We start from the raw sequence: 8,434 nt of genomic DNA, 5'->3' as shown, positions 1-8,434 counted from the left end.
CACACACACACACACACACACACACACACAACAGAACACAACACAACACAACACACACACACACACACACACACAACACAACACAACACAACACAACACACACACACACACACATCCTCATCCTGTGGAGCTGCATTCTTTCAGCAGTTATAACTTTGATAACATTTGTATAAGTTGATGTCTGGAGTTGTTTAAAAGAGTAGATTTTCATAAAATATGTCATCTTTTTCAGTGCTGCTTTAATGATGATTTGTGATATAATTTGATCTGCTTCTGTCAGAGTCACCTGCCCTGGTTAATGAAACGTTGACAGTGTAACACAAGACTCTTGCCACTTGCAGGTCACTAGTGGAACTACAATAACATATACTTTTTATAGTATTTATTAATATTTTAAATGAGCTTTTATTATGATATTTTCATTTTTTTATTTTTAGTTTAAGTTTTAGTAATTTGATGTGCTTTTTCTTTTTTTTTTCTACTAATTTTTATTGCAGTTATAATTTTAAACATTTTAGTACGTGATCTTATTTTTTTCAGTTAGTTTCAGTTTTATTTGTGTCATTGAGACTATAGTTTTGATATTTTAAATTCATTTTTATCTATATATATTATTTTTAATAAAATTAATTAAAGTTGTAGTATTTTTTGTGTAGTTATATTATATATATAGATAGTTAATATAGTTTTATTTTATTTCAGTTAAAGTTTATTTGCCAAGGCAACATTTCTAATTTTTAAGTTTTTCTAATTCCCCCTAATATTTATATTTTATTTTAACCACAGTTTTTAATAGTTATATATATATATATATATATATATATATATATATATATCTTAACAGACACATAGGGAAAGTGAATTGTTATGTAACTGAAAGCTGTCATTTCTAAGTGGTTGCTAGGGTGTTCTGGATTGTTGCTAGGTGATCTCTATGATGTTTTAGATCTTGCTAAACTTGTTTACTCACATGTGTGAAATAACAATAGTCCCCAATGATCAGCTGCATTAATTTAACATATATTAATGCCTTAACTATTACATGTAAATGGAAGCTAAAGACACCTGTGCAAAGTGGGTCATGAAACCGATGCTCGTCCTTCACTTTTGAGCCGGAACAAAACAGAATCAATACAGACGACTCAAAATACTGTCTTTTATTTCCTTGGCATAGTATTGATTCCTGCCCTTTTGGCGTCATTTCTACACCTCCTTTAAGCCTAAGTGTATTTCTGTTGCCCGAGGAGAGGGTGTTGGGTTTGAATGACTCACAGTTTTGTTTTCTGAAGCTCTTTGAAAAGGTTTTGGGTAACAGTGTCCATACTTGCTCCTGTGATCCCGTCTCTGACCTGGAGGGGAGTTTTCTGCTCACGCTCGGAAATGTGCGGAAATGCCCTGTAATATATAATGAGAGGTTTTCATAAGTCAAAATGCTGTTAAAGTGATACTGTGTCTCAGAATAATGTTGGAGGAGGAACACAGGCAGATGCAGAAGGTCCTGCGTTTGTTAACAGTATTAATGTGTTTTCTGTATAAGGGTGGAGAGGTGAGTGTTTGCGTAGGGATGAGATGAGCTGTAGACCTCCAGGATGAATCTTTGGCAACATTAGTTAGAGAGAAGATGATTTTAATTAGGTGTGTTTATGGATGCTTATAGTTAGTCAGCAGGGTGGAGGAGAAGAGCACATATTCAGCATATGATTTCACACCTGATCGTGTAAACAACAAACAATCAGACACAATATAGTGAAAATATAAAGGTGTGTTTCTGTTTCAATTTAATCGAATACCTTGATGATAACGTGTGCCTCAAATAAATCATGAAATAAATGGATTTGTCTGGTTGATTTATCGGCCAATATTTGGTCAGTAGTAATGGATTTTGAGTAAATAAAGAGTAAAATTAGCCTTGATTTAATTTCAACATTTTTATGTATCTCACGAGTATAATGTATAAATACCTATAAATAAAATATATAACAAATTAATATTACAAATGAAATATCATTTATAAATTAGAATTCAGATGTGTAATTTATGTCTAACTTAATTAATAAATATGTATAAATATGATAAATATAAGACTATTTTATCAAATTATTCAGCCATGTATTTATTTATGTAGTCAATTTTATTATTTGCATCGGCCAATAATAAAGCACATTTTGGGCTTTCAAGTAATTATAGAATATAATTTATAAATATGTATAAATTATAATTAATTATTGAAATGATCATTTAATTTATAACTTATTTCAAGATAATTAAATGCACACCAAATAAATGATAATGCTTATGTATAATATAAATTCCAATCTATAAATAAATCAAATGTATTGTAATTTAATGTATCAATATAATGTATAATGTTTATGTATAGAAATTATAAGCATTCCTTACAGTAAGAATTTTAAGACAATTTTTAAACTCTGGCCTAACCCAGGGTTAAAAGAATGAGCAGAGTGAAACATATACAAGATAACTGATTATTAAAACCAGACAGTGTTAACATTTTAAAGTTCTTTTTCATGTTAGCATTTTTATCAAATACTGAGAAGAAGAGAAGAAATGAGCTTTCGTTGCTCCATCCTTTCCTTCATTTGATCATTTTCTTGATGGATCGACAGGATTCCTGTATCTTGTGCCTAGTAAACTTTAGCTCCAGTTTTAAGAAATGTACCTGAGTGCACATTAAGTGCCTGAACAGAAGCAGGCACATACGAAGTCTGGACACATGTAAACACCAGAACTACCAGATCCAACTGCTTTAGTGGGAAACTGGTGCTTGACATACTGGTAGAAGAATCCAGTAAAGAGCAAAGCGACAGACAAGACAGACAGCAGACGTGTAGAGCGAACGGCACATGGATGTTACATAAGCACACACTCCTCCCTCAGATCCACTCAACATCTGGAACTCAAACCAGAGCCGACCCGAGGAAATGAGACTTCAGAAACTGAAGAGAGAGAGACACTGACAGGCACACTGTCAATCTCTCTTTGCTGACACACTAATAACATGAAGTAACTAAAGGCTAAATGTGAGGGAAATGGATTTAATAGATGCTGTGTGTGTGTGTGTGTGTGTGTGTGTGTGTTGTAGCGAACGGGTGCAGCCAGCAGTCGATAAAATATCATCATCTGCAAGCTTACAGTCTGTATGTCACCGAATGAGTATTCCTGACTCGCGCTTTTTCATGAAAATCTGCACGCTTATTGCAATCAGAGTCATTTTCTATTCTCAGGTGAAGGGGAGGGCGACACAAAAGCGTCAGTGTTTCGTATTAATCATGCATGCAGCTCAGGGCCGAAGCTGAGCAAACAGCTCGCCAGCGATAAATGTAGGCACACACACACACACACACACACACACACAACAGAACACAACACAACACAACACACACACACACACACATCCTCATCCTGTGGAGCTGCATTCTTTCAGCAGTTATAACTTTGATAACATTTGTATAAGTTGATGTCTGGAGTTGTTTAAAAGAGTAGATTTTCATAAAATATGTCATCTTTTTCAGTGCTGCTTTAATGATGATTTGTGATATAATTTGATCTGCTTCTGTCAGAGTCACCTGCCCTGGTTAATGAAACGTTGACAGTGTAACACAAGACTCTTGCCACTTGCAGGTCACTAGTGGAACTACAATAACATATACTTTTTATAGTATTTATTAATATTTTAAATGAGCTTTTATTATGATATTTTCATTTTTTTATTTTTAGTTTAAGTTTTAGTAATTTGATGTGCTTTTTCTTTTTTTTTTCTACTAATTTTTATTGCAGTTATAATTTTAAACATTTTAGTACGTGATCTTATTTTTTTCAGTTAGTTTCAGTTTTATTTGTGTCATTGAGACTATAGTTTTGATATTTTAAATTCATTTTTATCTATATATATTATTTTTAATTAAATTAATTAAAGTTGTAGTATTTTTTGTGTAGTTATATTATATATATAGATAGTTAATATAGTTTTATTTTATTTCAGTTAAAGATGTAGTCAATTTTATTATTTGCATCGGCCAATAATAAAGCACATTTTGGGCTTTCAAGTAATTATAGAATATAATTTATAAATATGTATAAATTATAATTAATTATTGAAATGATCATTTAATTTATAACTTATTTCAAGATAATTAAATGCACACCAAATAAATGATAATGCTTATGTATAATATAAATTCCAATCTATAAATAAATCAAATGTATTGTAATTTAATGTATCAATATAATGTATAATGTTTATGTATAGAAATTATAAGCATTCCTTACAGTAAGAATTTTAAGACAATTTTTAAACTCTGGCCTAACCCAGGGTTAAAAGAATGAGCAGAGTGAAACATATACAAGATAACTGATTATTAAAACCAGACAGTGTTAACATTTTAAAGTTCTTTTTCATGTTAGCATTTTTATCAAATACTGAGAAGAAGAGAAGAAATGAGCTTTCGTTGCTCCATCCTTTCCTTCATTTGATCATTTTCTTGATGGATCGACAGGATTCCTGTATCTTGTGCCTAGTAAACTTTAGCTCCAGTTTTAAGAAATGTACCTGAGTGCACATTAAGTGCCTGAACAGAAGCAGGCACATACGAAGTCTGGACACATGTAAACACCAGAACTACCAGATCCAACTGCTTTAGTGGGAAACTGGTGCTTGACATACTGGTAGAAGAATCCAGTAAAGAGCAAAGCGACAGACAAGACAGACAGCAGACGTGTAGAGCGAACGGCACATGGATGTTACATAAGCACACACTCCTCCCTCAGATCCACTCAACATCTGGAACTCAAACCAGAGCCGACCCGAGGAAATGAGACTTCAGAAACTGAAGAGAGAGAGACACTGACAGGCACACTGTCAATCTCTCTTTGCTGACACACTAATAACATGAAGTAACTAAAGGCTAAATGTGAGGGAAATGGATTTAATAGATGCTGTGTGTGTGTGTGTGTGTTTATGTGTGTGTGTGTGTGTGTGTTATTGTGCAGACTGAAGACATCAGGATATTATATCAATTATAACATCTAAACTGAGTCTGACATACATTACTGTTTCTGGTAATGTGAGTGTGTAGTTTATGGAGAAAAGACAGACTATATGTGAGTTAGATTAAAGTTCTGGTTAATTTTCATAGGAGCTGAGTGAAAACAGATCCAGTATCGGCAGAGCTCGATGGAAAGCTCGGCACATTTCCATACGATTACAATAGCATTCACAACGCTCAACACATGCCTGACCCTTCACTTATATATTTTGATTAGCTTGATTTCCACTACCAGTAAGACTACATTTGAGTTTAGTTGAACACATTTTACCTTGCTTAAATCCATTCTGCAAAATGTCACAAATGTCTCCCAAAACCAGCACAGAAAATGCATGCACAAGTCCAAATAATAATATTCTAATTAATATAATATAATCAATAAAGTATAATATAAAATAAAATAAAAAGTTTTTTTTAAAACCAAGACGAAACACAAAGGAAATTTCTTTAAAAAAAAAAAAAGAAGTTAAATGGCATTCAAAAGCTGAACACATTCCTGACCCTTCACATAGCTATTAATATTTCAGGCAGTTTGCATTTTTGCTCTGAATAAAACGGTTGTATTTTATTTAGTTTAAATCATTTTACAATGATTTTTCCCAAAGACAACACAGAAAATGCATGTATTTGTCAAAAGAATTATAGTGATATAAACAAAACAATAAAATAAAATGAAAAATAAATTCACCCAAAAATAAAAATTAGGCTGTGTTTTACTCACCCCCGATGCATCCTAGGTGTATATGACTAAGCTAGGTTCAAGTGATTATTACGTTTTGAATATGGATATTTTTCTTACAAGAACGCATCGATTCGCTACAGGAGGCCTTTGTTCACCCCCCGGAGCCGTGTGAGACACTTTTTTTTGTGGAAGGGTGCTTTTTATTTCACGTCATTTGAACAGAAGGAATGCAACACCCGCTGAGTACAACCATAGAGCTTGAAAGATCAAAGACAATTTTTAATATAACTCCGACTGGATTCGTCCGAAAGACGAAAGTCATATACACCTAGGATGCATCGGGGTGAGTAAAACGCAGCCTAATTTAAATTTTTGGCTGAACTAACCCTTTAAAGCAGCACTATGTAACTTTTGGCGCTCTAGCGGTTAATAAACAGAACTGCACACATCCCGCGGAAGAACATTCCAACCGGAGCTACTTCTCTAAGTTTATGTCTATGGCGATTCACGCAGGTATGTGTTACTCCGCAGCGGTGACGACCCGAACAGGCTACAATAGTCCAAATATAAGTACTTATTATAAGTGTATCGTAGTGATTCGGAATAAGACAAAAACGCGGTTTGGAAGATTAATTCATGATGTACTCGCTCATTATATACATTTTGCAAATTTTGAACACAGAAAAAGTTACATAGTGCTGCTTTAAGGATGCAAAATTAAGTGGTTAAGTGAGAACAAATATAGAAATCCTAATAATCACTTCTCTTTTCTTTTTGGCTGATCACTCATTAAAACACTCTAGCTTTTCTATTCTGCCCTTTTTTTCTATGGGACAGCAATTTTTGTTTTGGTCTTTGTCCTGATTGACATTTAATGCGTAAATAAACATGCGTGTGTATGTGTGTGTACACAGCTGTGTCTGTCTGTGTGTATGCAAGAAATGTTTGTGAAAAACACTGATGATCAGGAAGAGAGCTGATGTGCTCATGTGATCGTTAATGACTCAGGATTCAGTCAGTATGCTGATAAAGATCAATAAACCAACGCTGACTAGAGCTGAATCACACACATTTATTTATTTATTCAGTAAGAGGTCATATAACGAGCAGGAATATGTCTGGTCAGGATGATAAAAGACCCAGCAGAGTTGATTCAGAGTTTAAATAAGTGAGAACAAATATAGAAATCCTAATAATCACTTCTCTTTTCTTTTTGGCTGATCACTCATTAAAACACTCTAGCTTTTCTATTCTGCCCTTTTTTTCTATGGGACAGCAATTTTTGTTTTGGTCTTTGTCCTGATTGACATTTAATGCGTAAATAAACATGCGTGTGTATGTGTGTGTACACAGCTGTGTCTGTCTGTGTGTATGCAAGAAATGTTTGTGAAAAACACTGATGATCAGGAAGAGAGCTGATGTGCTCATGTGTTCGTTAGTGACTCAGGATTCAGTCAGTATGCTGATAAAGATCAATAAACCAAGCTGACTAGAGCTGAATCACACACATTTATTTATTTATTCAGTAAGAGGTCATATAACGAGCAGGAATATGTCTGGTCAGGATGATAAAAGACCCAGCAGAGTTGATTCAGAGTTTAAATGTTTTTAGAAGTCTCTTATGCTCACAAGGCTGCATTTATTTGATCAAAATACTTCAAATATTCTGAAATATTATCACAATTTAAAATCATTACTTTTTATGTGAATATATTTTAAAATGTAATTTATTCCTGTGATCAAAGCTGAATTTTCAGCATCAATACACCAGTCTTAAGTGTCACATGATCCTTCAGAAAACATTCTAATATGCTTTCTGATCACTTTTGATCAATTTAATGCATCCTCTGAATAAAAGTATTAATTTATCTCTTACATGTTATTCTAAACAGATTAAGTAAAGACTATAAACAGATTCCACTGTGGATCAGATGATGATTGTAAATAAAACCACTGACATTTGTGTGTTTTTTTAAAGAGGCAGAGACCATGTTTACTGACCCCTTAAGATGTAATCTGCCTATTGTGAGGAATACCGCACTCTCCCCCGTTTCCTGTCAAACAATACATATTGTGCTCAGACAGGAAATGCCACCATGTTTTTCTGTGGCCAGCAATACATTTAATGCATAAAAAACCCATCTATGTGTGCGTGTATACAAACAACAGAACAAAATGATGCAAAATGTTCCACTGAATAATTACAGAGATCTGCATGTCATGCTGTATCCAAAGCACAGACGGGAGACAAAGAGACGAGAAACATGCTTGGATCACGTAAAGGGAAAATGTGGTCATTTATCTGGGCAGGAGGAAGCGTGTGACATCATTCACAAGAAATATCAAAGAGTTCTGTAGTGGAAAAGAGACGCCGCCAACAGCAGAAGTGTGTATGTGTGTGTGTGTGTGTGTGTGTGTCAGGAGGGCAGCGGGTGAAGTCTGTCCCGCTCAAAATGACCACTTGTTTACAAATACATTGTGTGGTTATGAGCCTTGAACGTCATGCTCCATCACTAAACAAGCCCTCAGAGAGTACCATAGGTGTGTCTTACTGAAAAAAGACCCTCTGTGCAGGGAAAGTCTGTGTGTGTAATGTGTGTGTTCAATCTCGGCAGGGGAGGAAACGTGTTCCCATCTACACCGGCCAACCGTGAACCTCCTGTGTGCATTCATGAACAATTCACGA

The sequence above is a fragment of the Sinocyclocheilus rhinocerous genome, unplaced genomic scaffold (genome assembly GCF_001515625.1).
Source record: "Sinocyclocheilus rhinocerous isolate Xijiao unplaced genomic scaffold, SAMN03320098_v1.1 scaffold939, whole genome shotgun sequence".
In the NCBI taxonomy this organism is placed as follows: Eukaryota; Metazoa; Chordata; class Actinopteri; order Cypriniformes; family Cyprinidae; genus Sinocyclocheilus; species Sinocyclocheilus rhinocerous.
This window is presented reverse-complemented; position numbering follows the sequence as displayed.